At 40.5% G+C, this 19059-nt stretch overlaps 1 protein-coding gene across 5 annotated transcripts in view; it reads left to right on the top strand.

Annotated features, from left to right (window-relative positions):
• The window catches only part of ATG10 (autophagy related 10), a 185395-nt gene that overhangs the window by 157317 nt on the left and 9019 nt on the right, over window positions 1–19059 (top strand). The gene's annotated exons all lie outside the window — the stretch shown is intronic.

Below are 19059 nucleotides of genomic sequence, written 5' to 3'. Positions count from 1 at the left end.
GCGCAGTTGCCCTGAACAGGTAGTATGTCGTCAAAACTTGTAACCAGGTGCACAGACTACCAACTAAAATATGATTTGGTTCTCTTGACAGAATGAATTTAACTTTTCTTTAGAGCAGTGGTTCTTAACAGGGGGTTGTGAGACATCCCACATTTTTTTAGAAGGTTAATCATCGAAAACACTAATTAAGCACAGGCACATAAGTACACCTGCTTTGTTTCATCAAACCTATGTATGCGTTCAGTTAGCCGCTAACTGTTAGCGTGTTGGTTACAGTTTACTTCCACAACAAAACTCCGCAACATCTCTGGGTAGTACTTTCTGTATGCCTACTGTTCAATTATTTGTGGTGAGTAATAACATAAAACTATTTTACGTATATTTAATATGCATTTAAAAGTGTATAGGCCCCCCATCTCCACTTTTGATAAGAGGTGTGAGAACATATTTTGAGAACCAAAGAGATGCACACTGCAGTAAAGGTTAAGAACCACTGTTTTAGAGGCTGAGGTAGGTTTTTGCAATATGTTGCTGGGAGGGTGAAAATATGGGGCAGAATTAATGTTATTTTACTGCACCATAATAATACATGCTTATTTGAACTGTGGGGGTGTTAGAGGATTTATCCACATGTCCTTTGTTGTTAATTTCCATAACTGAGATTGGTGAGCTTCTGTTTATCTGTAATGTTTCTTAATACACATATACTTTCACTTTAAAGTTCTTTTGCAATCTTATCTTAAAATTATTAGCAGACATAAAGCTCCTGAAGACTTATGTACAAAATTTTCAAATTGGAGTGGTGAAAATAGATCACCTACGTAAAAGTGAACTGATTTTTAGAGGTACTAAGGGCACATGGCTCCAAGCTTTATCTATCTATGTTTAGGTACCCTAATTTTGAAAACTTTGGTCTGGCAATGTCAAAGACTTCACTGCTTAATGATGGATTCATCTGAAATTTCATAAACTGATAGGTATCTGATTCACCCTCCTCAATATACCTAATGGTTTATGAAATTTTATTGTATTATAAGGGTTTGCTGTCTATGTCCAGCAACTAATTTTCAACTATTAATAACTCAGCTATTTGAACTTTAAAATAAAAGAGGCTTTATACAAGTAATGTCATATTTAAAACAAAGCAGCTGGAGTGAAGATATCCATATGTCCGAAACCCTCAATGTCTCCTTTTAAATTTTTTCCAAACTAAGTAAATTTAGTGCTCAAAAGGACAGCCACTGAGGTTGAAGTTCTCAATGCACAGAATGGCTAAGAGATGAGCATCGGTAGTGCAAGTTTTTTCATCCAATCCTGGCAACATGCCTCAAACTTACTCTGGAGGGACTACATTTAGGGGCAACAAAGCAGTTCAGATTCCATGTCTATTCATTGATTGACCTCTCTTACAGAGAGTCAATTAGTGACGGATTTTGTGATGTAAATAATTTTTCATCAGAAAGTGAATTAAGATCACCCATTCATGACTCATGGGCAATGGACACCATTCTGATGATAAAGAAATATTTAGAAATTGCTTATTCAATAATATTGGAAATAAATTATTACAGATTTTAGAAAAGTATTTTTTTGTTGCAGGGATGATGTGGCTTGTTTGCCATGTAGGTCTTTTTTCTAATAAAATCCTCCCTCACCATTTTAAAATAAGAAAAAAATTCTGATGAACGAGCATTCTAAATGAGCAATCAGTAGCATGTGTGTCACTAGTAACTAGTTTTTTCTTTGTTTTAGGAGTATGACATTTGTAATAAACGCTGACCTTCCCTTGAGAAACACAAAGTCATAAGCACAAGAGAATTTATGCATTAAGGCTTAATCAATGTTTAGTGATGATAGAATGTAAAATCAAACATCCAAGGCTAGAAATCAATTTGCCCTGTTGCAGAAGGAGATGCAACAGTTGAAAAACTGCCCTATAAAACTGGAACTAACAGCTTCATGATTTGAAGTTCCTCAGAAATGGTCTCAAACTCTTAGAACTGACTCATGAATATGAAAGTAGTAGGGGGTTATGGAATTTATTGATTTTTTTATTAAAAAGCTGTTTGGACTCCCTTTCTATTTGCCATCAGAAAATATATTAAAGCAGGTTGTGCTAGACCTTCCTTTCCACCAACACTGTGAAAACCGAGCCAAAAGATGATCCATATCTGAAGATTTTATGATCCAAGAATCAATAGTAATTAGTACTAAAAAAATGTCCTATATGATTGATTTTATAGCAGTACATTGAGCAGAAACCCAGCTTCTGCACTGATAAATTTAACTAATGGAAACCCGACATATGAGTAAAGAGTAAACGAGGGGTCAGCAGCCTTTCTGAGGCGGAGTGCCAAAATTTGATCTTTTGACCTCGATGTACAGTCCTAGTGCCTGTGATATTTTAAAAGTCACCAACAGTCCTGCTTACAGCCGCTTCATTAATAAATAAATTAAGATACAGAACTTACCAGTTACATGGTGGTTGGTAGCTTTAGCTGGTCTTTTGTTAATCCACAGGGAGCAAGGCTTTGAGAAAGCTCCTGACTGCTTGAGGAAGGAGCTAGGCTGTGCTCCCACCTCACATGCCAGTGAAAATCTTTACTCTTGGCATGCATGCCAGGGGTTGCTGACCCCTGGACTAAAGGATTGATCCAAAGTTCACTGAAACAACTTGAGAGTCTGCTTTTGGCTTCAGTAGGCTTTGTATCAGATCCTAAATAATTTTGTTGTGCATTAACAATTAAGATTTCTGGTTGGCATTTGATTTTATTTAATCAAAATAATATTTAAAAATATAATAATACATTTGAGATTGGACGAAAGAATTCAAAACTGTATGGCTGTGGCCACACCTTGCCAAAATTTCAAAAGTGCTCCTCCATGCAAGGACAAGCTCCCTGAAGCGGGTGATCCGGGGCATTGGGTCTGACTTTAGGGGAATGAAGGCAATGGGGGAGAGGCCGCGGCCCCCCCTTCTGAGAACGGAAAAGGGAGGAGGTGATGGACCAGCAGCCCTCATTCCTGCGACTCCCCAGCTGTGTCTACGGCAGAGCGTGCTGACAGGGAGGGTCACTCGTGGCCCCCCACGCCAACAGGGGAAGAGGGCCACGACCTGCTGCTTTGCGAACCTCCCACTCTCCTCACTACTCCGCTGGCACATGCACATACCACCCGCTCCCTCTTTTGACCCGCAGCTTTCTGACAGCGCTCATCACGGCCCTATCAGCTGATAGGAATAAGGGGATTTTGAAGTCTGTGGGGCCTTTCAAAAAGGACCCGCGTGTAGCTGACCTACGTACGATCGAAATATGGCATTTTTGAAGTGTCATGGCTGGCAGCATGCTAATGAGGTGCTGAATATTCATTTCAGTACCTCATTAGTATCCTCCAATTTTTCCATTAGCATGGCCCTTTTGAAATTTTGGCCAAGTGTAGCCACAGCCTGTGAGATAAAAATAGGTGGGATTTTCAAGGAGTGTTAATCTGACACATGTTCTACTGAGATCAGTAGGGATATAGTTAAACCAGTGCTGAACATTTAAGAAAATCCCCCCTAGAATCACCATTTCCCTGCTTATTGCTTTTATGCAGTTGGGTAGTGCATGCATACGAGGCATGTTTAAGAGGCAAGGGAGACCATTGCCTCCTAAGTCTTAATTCCCAACCATTCACCTTTTTCCTATTGTGATCATTCCTGCAGGCTCCCACAGCAGGCTGGTGAGTCTTCCTCCAGATGGTATCTAGTCACTTAAAAGTGAAAAGTGTTCCAGTTTGCCAGACCTATTAGCATAACATTGAACCTGTGGAAAATCCAGTAGGTGGTAAGGAAGGTATTTAGCAGGCATGTGCCAACCCAGAGGTATATATTGTCAGTTTCTAAATTTATTGACAAAACCAGTTATGCATTACAGTAATGCCTGTGGGACATTAGGTTAAAATTTGATTTAAATATTTCATTAGTTTTTTAGTAACAGAGAGGTAGCTGTATTTTCAATAACAAAACACCACTTGTCATTACCTATAGCTCCCCAACTTCGGAAACATATAGCCCCTGCAGCGCATTATCAACAACCTACAACTTATGCTGGATGATGCTACACTCCAAGAGGTCCTGGGTGAGAGACCTGTTCTTTCCTGCAGACAACCACCTAACCTCAAGAAAATTCTCACTAGCAACCACAGGCCATACCACAATAATATTAATCCTGGAACTTTTCCTTGCAACAAACCCCGTTGCTAACGTTGTCCACATATTTATTCTGGAGACACCATCACTGGACCTAGCCACGTTAGTTACAGGATCAGGGGCGCTCATACTGTTGTAACTCAACCAATGTTATATGTGCCCTTATGTGCCAGCAATGCCCCTCTGCTATATATATTGGGCAGACTGGATAATCGCTTCACCAAAGAATGAATGGACACAAAGCAGATATTAAGAATCTGAAGACACATAAACCTGTCAGTGAGTATTTCAATGGAATGGGCCATACTGTTAAAGACCTGAGAATATGCATTTTATAGCAAAGAGACTGTAACACTGGATTACAAGGGGAAATGTGAATTGCAATTTATGCTCAAATTTGATATTTTGACACTTGGTCTTAATAGAAATAGCAATTACATTACACGTTACAAAGATAGCTTCCCCATCTTTGATATTGATAGTAATCTCAGGCAGGACGCTTACAGTTAGTAATTTTCTTTCCCATCCTACCCCACCCCTTTGCTTCCCCTTCTGTCCTATGCATCTGATTCATCGGTTTTTATTTCAATTTTTTTTTTAACCCTCTGTGTTATGTAATCGTCATGCCAATTTGCTTTCAGCAACATTTCCAATACAGCACTATCTCCAGATCTGAAGAAATGGTCTGCCCAGTGAAAGCTCATCACCTAATAAATTTTTATTAGTCTTTAAAGTGTTACATGACAGTTTTTTTGTTTCATTAGTCTGTTGTTGAAGTTTATAAAATCGCATCTCTTTAAAATCCTTGAATAGATTTTTATATGTACAATTTGACTACTCATCTTCAGCATTAAATTCTTCGATCTTCAAACATAATTTTTAAATAAATTATTCAAAAGCCCACCCTTATCTAAATTACACATTTTAATTTTAATTTACTGACTCCCAAAGTCTTCCTGTCCTTTCTGTCTTCCTGTAAACTTTCTCTCTTTGCCATTTTCCCCTATCCCCTGTTGAAGAGAGCCCTTAAATGGACAATACCCCTTTTCTTCTGAATAACTGAACTAGTGAGTTTCCCTTTCTTTATTTCTGACTATTTGATGAACTAGGTTTAAGAGAATACTCCACAAAAATCAGTACTTTCATGACCTATAAAATCATTTGTTATGCTTAAAATCTTCGGAAACATATTTTTAACATCAACAGATGGTGAAATTTCATAAACATGTCTATTGTTATGGAAAATTCACGAAAGAAATTAGTATTCCCTTTTTCTAAAAGCAGTGATGGCTGTTATGAACACACAATGCCACTCTTACAGACCAGTTTAAAATAAAGTCTTTTTTTCAGTGTGATAAATATATAGTAATCTGTAATGATTATTTAAGAAGTCTTAAGCATACGTGAAATAAAAAACAGCTGAGAAATTCTGATTAAAAAATTTAAAACAGAGAATAACTGCATCATGTATTCCATAATATTTAGTATTGTATTCAGCTGGACAGCTGGCTTGCCCTTACTACAAAGTTTTTGCAAATAAATCTCTGATAAACTTCATGGTATATCAAAAAACCCGTGACCGACATTTTTATTCTCAAATTTAGTGCTTTTAATTAATTATGTTCTGCATGTTCAGTCTTCACAATTTAGCTTGCAGTTGCAAACATGCTCCATTTTCTTTAGAAGGAATTTTTAGAAGAGTGTTTTTTGTCATTTGCTATATTTGGATTCAGGGAATTGGTTAGAAGGTCTGAATATGGAGGAGGAAGGAAGAGAAGAGGGAGACGGGAGAGCATGTGGGCTCTGGGCAGAGTATAGGCGAGTCGTGGGAAAGAGCAGGGGTGGAGAATGAGTGGGACTAAGAGCTATAAGTTCGTCGGGGTAGGGACTACTTGTTAGCATTTTTGTTGCTGCACCAATGCAATTGAGTCCCAGTCTTGTTCAAAACAATTAGGGAACTTAATCTGTTTTGTTGTATTTCTTTACACTGATATTGGAAAGGTTGTAATGTCCTGGAGTGTAAGAGTTGTCACTTGGTATGTAGCACATAGCTGGGTAACTCTCCTCCCCAGTTATGTGTCCATTCTGTCACATAAAAAAGGCTCTGTACACACCCATCTCCCAAATAACAGTACAGAGCTAGCCTTATTTTACATTAATCCACAATCTGCTCTTTTTCAACATGTAGTTAAGAATCTGAAAGACAGGCTCTTTATCGTACAATAATTCTGTCCATTACATCACTTGATTTACGGCTGTATTAACACAAAAATCAATAAACATTATTTCTGAAGTGTCAGGGATGTTAATGGTGTGATGTTTTAAAAAAGGGAAAAAATTCTAAGCTCTTCTTCACAGAACATTGATAGTGCTGTAGAAGCATATCTAACTGAAATTCTGGTTGGGAAGATGTAAAACATTATGGCTCAGTCATCTTGAAAAATATGTGTACATAGCTATTTTTAGACATACAAATCTTTCTTGCCATATTGTGGGATTCTGCTAAGTGGGGGAGGCTACATACAGTGTATCTTAACAGAAGGCTGCTAAGATTGCCTTTTAAATCATTTTGAAACATACCAATAGTTGCTATGGATCCCCTACTAATATTTTTGGGAAACTATTTGAATTACCATTTCCTGAGAGAAGGGAGATACCAGTCTTACCAGCAGAGATTGTCTGAAAGTTGTTACAGAGAACAAAGCCGAAGAAGGGGAAAGGTTAGCTGAATATTAGTTCTGAGCTAAATTTTTCTGTGGTAGATTCAACTTAACTATATAAACTCTGGATTTTTATTTTTGCTGCAGAGCTGATAAAAGTGGCTCTTACCCATGAAAGCTTGTTACCTAATCAATAAAATTGTTAGTCTTTAAGGTGCTCCAGGACTGCTTGTTTTTTTTTCCTGGTGAAGCTACCAACTTATACAACTACCTTTCTGAGATTATTTTCTAGTGTTTGATCACTTGTTCATTCAGTGATGCTTGTATCTCATGATGATAATGTTTTAGATTTGCAGAGCAATTTGTGGGTGTGGATACTACTCTTGTTGAAGTTGATGGGGAAAAGTCTTTTTAACAGCAGTGGGAACAGGTACCTGTTCTTTTGAAAACTTCATAAATATTAATACAGCATTCCCATACTTGATCAAATGATGCTTTATACATAAGGATAAGGGTTGCTTTCAGATTTCTGTATCACAGTTTGAGTGAGGTTCCAGTTATAGCTATATTCAGTTGGTTAGTATTATAAGATAGAGGTTGACTCCTGCTTTCCACATAGATGCAGAATTAATTAAATGAATTAACAACTTAATTGTGTTGGTGCTATTGAGTCCTCTCTCTAAGGCTTTGGGAAAGTTACTTTTGAATCCCATGATAAAGCACAAGAGGGCTTCCATTCGTTACACACTTCAGTCACTGTTACACCTGGGGCTACGTCTACATGGGCAGCCTCCGTCAACACAACTGGCTTTTGTTGACAAAACTCAATGGGTATCTACATGGCTAAAGCACTCTGTCGACAAAACTCAGCTGTTCAGCCAGCAGTGTTATACCTCTCCCTGAACAGATGCCTTCATTTATACAGTCCTCTCTCTCAGGCAGGTTGCCGCAAGTTAGCCATCTCATGCAGATGCGTAATCTGGGAGTGCAGTTTTAAGAATATGCATTTAGCACCTTCTTCTGGGTGGTGCTTCCAAAGTCAGACACTTGCTGGTGTCTCCCAAGGCATGCATGTGTCCAGTCTTCTTTCAGTGGGCCCACTTCACAGGCTCCATTGTTCTTCTCACTGGTCTTGGACCTACCTTCTCCATACCTGGAGGTGCTGGTCTCCCATGCCTTTGCATTCACACTCCATTCACTCAAGAAGACAATCAGTTAAGCAATCCAAAAAGAAAGGCTACAGAGAGTTTTTTCTTTACCTTCCCTACTTCTAGGAACTGTTCTACAAAATAGAACTACATTTCTATATAACAGGGCTTAATACAATGATACATAAAATGACTTGACAATATTTAAAAATTCCAATGGGAAGATAGTTAAAACAGAGATGTATCTACGGTAATACTTCTGGTCTGTAAATCTTATGAGAGATCTGGTTGTCATCTGCTTTCCTGAGATCCCTTTGTTCAACCTGAGTGTTATCAGCTTTCAGGATTTCCTAGGATTATCAAATGAACCGTCTGTAGACATATTTGTCAGATGCTGGTGGGAGAGATTTTAACATCAGCTCCTCCCCACAACTCCTCATTGCTAAATCAGGGTAGTGAATCTCGCTTATATCTCATTTCATCTATACTTCCACAGCTTGTTGAATCTTCACGTTTTGCACATTAAATGAGTCTCTTAACTTTGGAACAGATTTTAATAGTAATTAATTAAGACTTCAAGCAAGATTACTAAAATGTTGGCCATTAAATTAATCTTATTTTGGCAAAGATGCAATCAGTCATCTGTTTATTTTCTTGAAAGAATGACTGAGGTGCCAGTTATGACAATATAGTAACATGCCAGTTTTCCCACTATAAAACCTTTTTAAAAATTTTTATGAAAGTTAGACTTCTGAGGTGTTTTACTTGTTATAATGAAAAAAATGCTTTAGCCTTTGAAACCTAATTTTGCTGTCATACCACTTGTTGATATGCATTTATCAGATCAAGTTTCACAAGGTTGGGTTGGTTTGATGTGTGCCTGGATTTTCTATAAAAAACACTGATGTGCTACAGAAGTGGGCTTAGCAATTAAACAGGAGCCATTTTTCCATCAGTGTTTTTGTCAGTAGTGCAATAGCGCCTAGAAGACCCAATTAGAAATTAAACTCTGCGAAGAACAAAATTGTCCCTTCCTAAGGAGCGGAACTTACAAACATTCCATGATGGTACTACAGGGCAAACTGTCATTTGGATAAAAAGTCTGTGTACTTTAAAGTCTGTCTGTCTATCATCCATCACCATTTGTTTGTGGAATAGCTATATTTATTTTTTTTCCTCTTGATTACAGCTGAGATGAGAGGGACTTCCAGGAAGCCCTAAAGATGGGGAAACTCTCCAGATTAGACTAATCACTTCAGATGTCTCAATCACACCTATGTTCTCGCAAGTGAAAATGCTTTACTTCTCCTGACATGCTTAGTCCTCCACTTTGTAAACTGCGTTGTGCTTTGAACCAGAGGACCACAACTGTCTTTAGGTGTCCTGAATGGAGATGTAGTTCACTTGTGTAGCTGAGTCCTGGTACTTTACGGCTTTGAAGAACAAGCCCAAGATTGATAAGGGAAGTGGAGATTAGCAGTCAGTTGAGGTTGTGGAACATCAGGTTGATCTAGGAATGGCATTCCATTCCAATGAGAAGATGAAGTGCCAGATTCTGAATGAGCTAGAGCCTTTTTATTGTTTTGGCCTTCATCCCCAGTACAATAAATTACTGTAATCTAGTCCAGACAGAAAGGGGACTCAGAGGTCAGCTTCTAGACCAGCACTAGCATCTACCCTACAATTTTCTAGTCTGCAATCTGAGCCCCACAGGGCTGAGTCAGCTGATTCAGGCCAGCTACAGGTGTTTTATTGCAGTGTAGATGTACTCTAAAATGTTACACCCACTTTGATGAATGGAAGGCAAACTCTTTCTTGGAGATGGTGTATCAGCTTGTTCTTTGAAGTATTTCATTCCCTCAAATAAGCACCACCTTTTTGTTATCCAGAGTTAAATTGATCCAGCTGTTCTTCCTGCAGGCACTCTTTTTTTAGGCATGGTACCTTCTTTGTATTGAATTACTTTCCATAAGCATTTATTGCATTTCTGTTTTTTTAAAGTCCAGCTCTGCTCTGAAAAAGTGGCTGGACAAAAGTCATTTGGGAGGTCAGTATTTATCATCTTAATAACTTCTGTATCAACTGTGCTTACTTCAGAAGTAAGATTTTTATAAATGCCAATCCTGAAAAGTCACCCTTGTATCCAAAATTCAAACTAAAAAGATCTTTCTTCTCATGCATCACTGGTTCCATATACCAAACTGGTAACCTTGTGTTGTGCAACCCTATTGACTTCGTAATCTTTCTTAGTCACATGTATGCAATTTCACTCTCTTCGTTGGAATTGGTGGAGTGTAATTATTTGCTCCTGCAATTGCAAGTTAACATACAGTTCTATTGGTGATGATTGAAAAAGAAACAGTATCGAGCTCACTTTCTGTTGCTTGCACAGGGTTATTAGGAGTAAAAACTGACTTGTTATTAAGGTCAGATGATCTGACGCTGGGTCCACATGGAGAATAGATCTAATGAGAAAGACGAAGCCAGTGTAACAGATTCTCTTCAGAGTACAATCTGTCTTTTAATACAAAATATCTCTGCCTTTTTCTGTACCTCGGCACAGGTGCTCAATAGTGGAAAAAAGATTGCTTCCCTCTGTAATTTTCCCATTGTTTCTGATCCGATTTTCCTCTCCAAAACCTCTCCTTTGCAGAGCATCAGCGCAGTATTATTCTGACCATTTAAAAGGATGGAGTGTGGCACCCCATCCATGACAGCAGTTGTGCTTTAGGGGTTAGTGAAGAATGACTATTAACAGAAAGACACAAATAATTCCTCCTCTCTGTTGTTTGGTTTTTGAGACAGCTTGGGCAGTGGGACTTGTTTTTGAACATAGAGTACCAGTGCTCAGCTTTTTTTTCTAAGCAGGGAACAGAACAACTAGGATCTATGGCCTAGGACAGTGTACATTATATACCACAGGTCACAAGATAGGTGGAGTTTTTTAAGTCTTTGTTGGGAGTATGAAGCCTTTACAGCAAACCTCTTCCATCTGTCATTTGCTCGCCCTGAAGCATTTTCTTATTGTTACCAAATCTGCATAGCCAGTACCAAACCTACTGAAACATTTTTATGAAATTACTGCTTTAATAGACATGTTGCAGTCCCCATCAGTAAGCAAAACAGAGTGCAATACAATTAGTATTATAATGGTGTTATTACTGTGATCTGTAACTTCTATCAGAATTATAAAAGTTCTTATGTAATTGCAATTGTATAAAAATGCTGCTTCTGCAACATAGTGATTCCATGGTAATAGAATTTCTGTTATAGCAACTCCATTATTGGGGCAACATTTTCTGAAGAAGTGCAACGAGATAAAATTTAGAATATTTTTATGTGGCTGCTGTTGCTCTCCTCTTTCCTTTCCGGGAGTGTGGCTGATCATTGCAAACCCACTATGAATATGCTGACTTTGCTTCAGTGTTTCAGGCTGCACTGTAATGTTTAAAACCCCTCTAGTTCATTAATAAAAAAAAAAAAAACTTATTTAGGGCATGACCACCACAACACCTAACTACCAGTGCGTAACATTAAGGTGTTAGAGCAAGGCAATGTCTTATTTTCTTTTTATGTGAGAAGTGTTCCATTTTCCTAACGAATGAAAGTGTTTATCTGTTCTATAATATTAGTAATGCTAAGGCTAACCAGTAGGGCAGAGCTGGAAGTCAGGTCAATCCATAGACTTGAAACTATTTTAAAAATTCAAGTGGTGACAAACTTAGTAACATAAAATACTGGTGTAAGCATAAGCTTTGGATGTAAGAGTTACAGATTAGCATTGATTTCATTGGCAAGTACAATAAGGTCTCAGAGTATGCGAACCCAGAGAATGCGATCCTGGTCTTACGCAGCTGACCCTGATTCCTACAGTAAACCCTGGAAATGTGCGATTTCCAGTTGCGCTTAACTCACTCCTGTCCACCCTGGCTCAACCCCCCCCAGCTCCACATGGCCCCGGTTGAGGTCCCCCCCCCACAGCTCCGCTTACCACCCATACATAGCTCCTGCTCACCCCTCACCCTGCCTCTGGCTCTAGTTCACCGTGCCTCAGGCATAACTCTGGCTCAACCTCCCCAGCTCTGGTTCAACCCCACTGCCAGCTCACCACCCCACCCCCATGCCCAGCTCTGGCTCTCGCTCACCACCCCTCACATGCAGCTCCAATTCAAGCCCCCTGTGCTCTGGATCAACCCCCACTCCAGCTCACCAGCCAAGCAGGGCTCCAGCTCACCACCCCCACACACAACTCTGGCTTAACTCCATCCCTCGCCCTCCTGCAGCCCTAACCCACCCCAGACTTAGTCCCCCTGCCTGCCTCCCATGGCTCCAACCTACCGCCAGGCTTAACCCTCACCAACTGCCCCCACGCCCCAGGGCTTACCTTTCTGCTGTTTCCCTGGCTGCAGAATGCATGCTCCACTGGGGAAAAAGCTGGACCCTCACCCGACTTAGTGAAATTCGGGTTACGCAATGGTACGTGGAACGGAGCCCTCGTGTAACTCGGGTGTCTACTGTACTGTTTAAAACTGGGGGCACGATATGATGGTGAAATGTGGAAGACATGCATCTTAAGTTAATGCATCTCTGTTTCCATTCCATTCCGTAGAAGACGATTATTTGGAAAAAGTTTTACTATTTCTACCTTTTACTGGACAGAAGACTGACTTGAGATTGCAGGTAGTGCTTCAAATAGGTTTGAGGCCAATGCCTGCTGCTGCACTCAGTAGTAGTGCCCGGGATAAAAAGCTTGACGTGCCTCTGTGAATGATTTTTATTAAAGCAACATCATGAAAACTGGATGTGGTGAAGGGTGTCTTGGACACACATCCCTTGCATTATGGTATCAATGGAGAGGCCATAAATGTTGTTATGATGGATGATCTAAGGCAGTTTAATGTAGCACTGGAGAAAATAGAAGCCATTACTGTTGAAGGTGCTCCACGTATGACAGTGAAAATGAATGGCACTGTTACAGGAGATCTGCAGGCAACAAAATACCTGTATGTTGAGGGAACAGGAGCCAAACTAGTTATCTGTAGCTAATTAGCCATTGCCTGAAGTGATGTTTACTGTGAGTATCTCTAATATTTTAGATTCCACGTAGACAGTACTATCCCACTGAAAACCCCAGGCAGGAATATTTTGGGGGAATCCCCCCAAATTAAAAGAGTGCACAGGGGGCTTGAGCTGACTGGGACCCTAGCAGTTGCTTAGTCTGTTTATTTCTAGCATCATTTCTGAGGCCGCATAGAATCTGAAGAGGTCCTCAAGTCCAGCCCCTGGCCCTCTTGGCAAGACCAAGAATCATCTATACCATCCCTGTTAGATATTTGTCAAACCTATTCTTAAATATCTCTAGTGACAGAGATTCTTCAACCACCCTAGGTAATTTATTTCAGAGCTTAACTACCCTGACAGTTAGGAAATGTTGCTAATGTCCAACCTAAACCTCCCTTGCTGCAATTTAAGCCTATTGCTTCTTGTCCTGTCATCAGAGGCTAAGGAGAATAATGTTTCTTCCTCCTCCTTGTAACACCCTTTTAACACTTAAAAGCAGTGATCACGTCCTCCCTCAGCCCTCTCTCTTCCAAATTAAACAAATACAGCTCTTTTAATCTTCTCTCCTACATCATATTTTCTAGATCTTTAATCATTTTAGTTGTTCTTCTCTGGACCTTCTCCAATTTCTCCACATTTTCCTGAAATACGCCCAGAATTGGAGACAGAGTCGACTAGAAGAAAGACTTCTTGTGATTGTTAATGCATCCCAGAATCATGTTTGTATTTTTTGCAACAGTGTCACACTATTGACTCATACTCAGCTTGCGGTCTACAATGACTCCTAGATCCCTTTCTGCAATACTCCATCATATGGAATCACTTCCTATTTTGTATGTGCGAAACTGATTGTTCCTTCATAAGAGGAGTACTTTGCATTTGTCCATATTGAACTTCATCCTGTTTGCCTCAGACCCTTTCTCCAGTCTGTTCAGATTGTTTTGAATTCTGACCCTATCTTCTAAAGTACTTGCAACCCCTCCCAGCTTGGTATAATTTGCAACCTTGATAAGCATACTCTCTATGCCAATATCTAAATTGCTGGTGAAGATATTAAATAGAACTGTCCCCAAAACTGACTCTTGTGGGATCTCACTTGTTTCCTTCCAGCATGACTGTGAACCATTAATAATTACTCTGTGCGAACAGTTATCCAACTAGTTACATATCCACCTGATAGTAGCCTCATCTATGTTGCATTTCCCTAGTTTATCGATAAGAAGATTTTACAGTATCAGTGCTTTACTATCTCAATATGTGCAACCTGATAAAAGATATAACCCATCCTTAGGGAAGTTTTGTGCTTAATTAAACTTGTGCTTTGGAAATATTCAAGTTTTTGTCAATGTTCGGATTCATCACTGGCATTTCAGTATGCAGCAACCTGTGACAATGCAGAAGGTAAAAAAGGAGCAAGGTTTTGTTTTTACAAGTTAACTCTTTGCAAACTTGTGATGGAAGTTACAGTTTAATTAGTAACTTTTGACAAGGGAGTGATAAGAGAGAGCAAATAAAGCCCTGTTGTTAAGTGACAGACAGTCTTCTCAAAATGTAACAGCATGTGTTGAAGAAAAAAAGACTTTAACTGTAGTATTTGAGCCCTTAAAGAACAGTGTAGGACTTAGGGACAAGTGACCCAGGCATCTGCTTGGGGTGCTGGGCTTAGGAGAGTGCAAAGTGCTGTTTTTGTTTTTAGCGACAAAAGGGAAAATAATGTTTGAAGTAAAATGTTTCCAATATTCCATATGTAGATTCATTTTTCATTAACCTCCATTGAAGAAGAGTTTGGACAAATGAAGCATCAAAAAGACCTGGGTGTTTTATAACCTCTGTTAGTTTCCAACACACAGGAAAATGATCTTGAACAATTGCACAGATCTTCATGGGCCCGTGACTCATGTGGAACATTCAAACATCAATGAAAAAGACCTTTGCGTCAAAATAGGCAACATCTGTCACATTTTGCCGCACAGGAACCACTCTGCACTCCAGGTTTTCCAGTTCATTCATGAGGCAGAGCTGAAGGACATTTTTCCTAATGTCTGAATAGCTTGAGGATTTTGCTCACACTCCTGATTGCAGGCACAAAAGTTGAATGCAGATCATTAAAGCACGTCTTTGATCAACAGTGGTCATTGAGAGACTGACATCACTTGTTATTTTATTGTCTTTGGATCTCTCAAGCATGCAAATTGCAATGAACTACAAATGCAATAAAAATAAGGTATTTAACAGTTTAATGAATGGAGGAGATGGGTGTTGGTGCTTGCCAAAGTTGTTTGCCACCTGGGGCATCATTTGATTAAGGGGTGGCCCTGCTCAAGTAGCTTGTGGATTTCATTTCTTTTTGCTCTAACGAAGCAAAACTAAATTTAGTTTTAAATGCCAAATGAAAAATAAAACTCTTCTCCTCTGTCACATTTTTTTGCCTGTTAGCATTCTCTGTGCATAATTCCAAGCAAGAAGCTAAGCTGCATATGTGCGTACAGACCATCTTTAAAAATCTTTCTTCATGCCACCTAATAAAGAGGTCTTTCCACAGAAGGTAAATTAAGCTACATTTTGAGCTGAAAAATTCAAAGAAGCTGCTGCTTGCAAAAATTCAATTTCCCATGAAAGTTGGGCAAGACTCATAGAAGAGATATGGAGAAATGATGGATTCCAATTTATGCCACTGAACAGATTGTATTATGAGTCTGTGTGGGGTTATATAGAGGAAAATAATGCAATAGATTTCAAATAAACTGACTCACTGCCTGGCATTCCATTACTGTCCAGAAGAGTTGTTGGCAACCCATAAATGTAAGATTCCGTTCTATACAACTCCAGATAGCAATTATGGGAATCAGCTTGTACCTCCTGCATATTACTTTGCAAATTTTCCACTGCACAAGTTACATTGCAATAAGATTGATTTTTGCTTAAAATAAAATGAATTGAAACCTGCTCCACCAGGTTGAGAACCGCTGATACAGGGCAGGAGTGAAGAACCAAGAACCTCTTTTTCAATCAGGAGCCACTGACACACACAAAAGTCAGTGAGAGGCCACACAAATGTGAAGAGGAAAAAATAAAACCAAACCTCACTTACTTGCTCCCAAATGAGAAGAAGGAAAAATCCACTTCTCATGCACTCATCTTGGGATGAGAGGGCTTGTTCCATTCTATCAAGTGGCTGCAGCAGATAATAAATATAAATATGTGTATGAAGTGCATTCTCAGAGGGCTTGTGTTTACTCCCATCAGAACATTTTCTATCACTTCTGAAGGAATCTGGGTTGACAATGCTAGAGATTGATGTCCTCCCTTAACCCACGGTATGGGCAACCGCAGACAGCAGCAGTGAAAAATTAACAAACTGCCCTGCCATTGTGCTTCTTGACGTTGAAAGACCACGTCTAGGCTCGAGAAACAGGTTGTCATTCTGCATGGCTGATTAAGTCATTGGTTCCTCAGCTGTAACTATCAACAAAGGCCATAATTCATGTCAATTTTGATTATATAAAATCTCACAGTTAATTTTATGCAGGCCATCAATGTATGACTGTAGTGGGACAAACGCCCACTACTACAAGTAAAGGGCTTAGGCAGGCTGGAGGGAGCATGTGCAACTCCACCAGCCAATGAGGGAAGGGCTCCTGGAGGAACCAATCACAGGGCAACTTCCTGGAGCAGCTTAGTACATAAGGAGCTGCACCAGCAAAGCTGGCTCAGTTAGATCCTGTCCAGGGAAGGGGTAAGACTGGCTCCCAGACAGAGCGGCACCTCAACAGAGCAGGGTTGGGCTGGCTGAGGGGAGCTAGGGAGTGGCTTTGGCCTGAGGCCTGCTAGACTGCTGGCCCTGAAATAGAGGCCTAGAAGGTGCAAGGGGGCCCACAGGGGAAATGGCCCAAGGAGCATGGCAATGAAGGGGATAGAGGAGGGCAGGACAAGGCTGCTGCCAGAGGGTCCCTGAGTTGGGACTCAAAGTAGTTGGTGGGCCTGAATCCCTCCTCTTCCCCCATGTACTGCGCTTAGCCTCACCAAGGTGGCTCTAATAACTGCAATCTGCTCCTGATGTGAGGGGCTGGACCAGGGCTGCAATGGGTCACAAAGGTGCGTGCCCCGGAGTGAACCAGGACCACTGAATCCTGTGGAAAGGGGCAAGGGACTATTAGAGTTCCAGAGGGCAGTGTCCTGAAGAGGGCCCCACAAGCTAGAAGGCTACATGGGTCCAGAGAGTTGAGCGTGAAGTGCGTGGCAGCAGACAACGCACCCACCAGAGGGCAATGACATGCTTAGGAAAACTAGCTAATTCCTGGACCAAGCAGCAGGAGGCACAGTGGCAGTAAGTTGACCCTGTTACAATGACATTCAGCGCCTACCAGCCAGAGACAGATTTGAAGTGGTGACCTAGCAATAGAAGGTTCTATCTCCCATTATCAATTCCCAATGCCAATCATTCTTGTGATAATGCTAACATATATATTGGCAGATGTTCATCACTTCCTTCTCAGAGCTGTAGATTCAGCGATTTAACTTGGAATTTACATTAAGCATGATTAGAGCTGATTATCAAAAGAATGAGGACATGGTGGTTTACAGGACTTGGCATTCAGGATTTAGCCAGACTTTCAAGCTTCAACGTGCTACTTCACTTTCTTTCTTGATTCTTCAGTAGCCTCCTTCCTTGCCTCAGCCCCACTTTTCTGGAGGCATTTATGGGACAGGGCTTGGTGGACCTTCGCTAATGATTTCCTGTGCTGTAGGTTTTCACATCAAAACATGCAGTACATGCCATATGGCACATCCCTGACTTTTAAGTTTTGCATAGTTCCAAGCTGCACAGTATTCATGTTATTTGACATCTCTTACTTAGGGTTCCATACATGGTTGTGCAATAGCAAATACAGTTACATTTCTGACTTCAGACGCATCAGTTTGCTTAATGGGATTCCCTCCTATCCTTGGTAGTAAAGAAGATTTTTAAAGTAAACAGCTGTAATGTACTCCAGTTTCCTGGACTGGAGCTGAACAAAGAATTCAGTGATTAGCTTGTGAAGACAACCTTTTAAAAGTGGACCAAAGCAACACTATTTAGAACGTTGCTCATAGCTTTTCCAAACAGCAGCAGCATAAAATTAACAAAAATGATCAGCTTCCTTATGCTATTCAGAATCCTGGGCATGCAGTGAAACTTTCAAGAATTATGTCAAGCCCCTGGTGTCACTTCTGCTTGGGAAAGTGGCAGAGGCCAGCTGTGAAGTTACTGACAGGGAGAAGGATCGAAGAAATAGAGGGGAGATGGAGTAGGGTAATAGATTGAACTTCACTGGTTCCCTCACAGCAGTCAGGAAGCCAATGGAAGAGAGATACAGAAACCTTCCTTATTCACAACAGCCAGGACGGTAAGAAGAGGTAAAGTGCTCCAGTCCATTCCAGCAAATAGAAGTATGACAGTTATCTGGAACCCACGATCCCAACCCCCATTTGAAATCTGGAGAGGAAGGATAGTTGTAGGCTTGTAAAAATCCACACTTCAGTCTTACAAGTGGAATGGGGGAGGGACATTCCTCCTGGCTATGGTTACACTAGCCCAAAACTTCGAAATGGCCATTTTGAAGTTTACTGATGAAGTGCTGAAATACGTATTCAGCACCTCATTAGAATGTCGGCAGCCGTGGCACTTCGAAATTGCCACGGCTTACCACCATGTGGCTCGTCCAGACAGGGCTCCTTTTCGAAAGAACCCCAGCAACTTCGAAATCCCCTTATTCCTATCTGCTGTTAGGAATAAGAGGATTTCGAAGTTGCCAGGGTTCTTTCGAAAAGGAGCCCTGTCTGGATGAGCCGCGCGGCGGCGAGCCGCAGCAATTTTGAAGCATCACGGATGCCGACATTCTAATGAGGCACTGAATATGTATTTCAGCATTTCATTAGTAAACTTCAAAATGGCCATTTGCATGGCCATTTCCAAGTTTTGGGCTAGTGTAGACATGGCCCCTGTGCAGTGCTGATGCCC

Source organism: Carettochelys insculpta, chromosome 5 (genome assembly GCF_033958435.1).
Source record: "Carettochelys insculpta isolate YL-2023 chromosome 5, ASM3395843v1, whole genome shotgun sequence".
Lineage (NCBI taxonomy): Eukaryota > Metazoa > Chordata > Testudines > Carettochelyidae > Carettochelys > Carettochelys insculpta.
The sequence above is the reverse complement of the archived record's forward strand: the minus strand, read 5'-3'. Positions and strand labels throughout refer to the sequence as shown.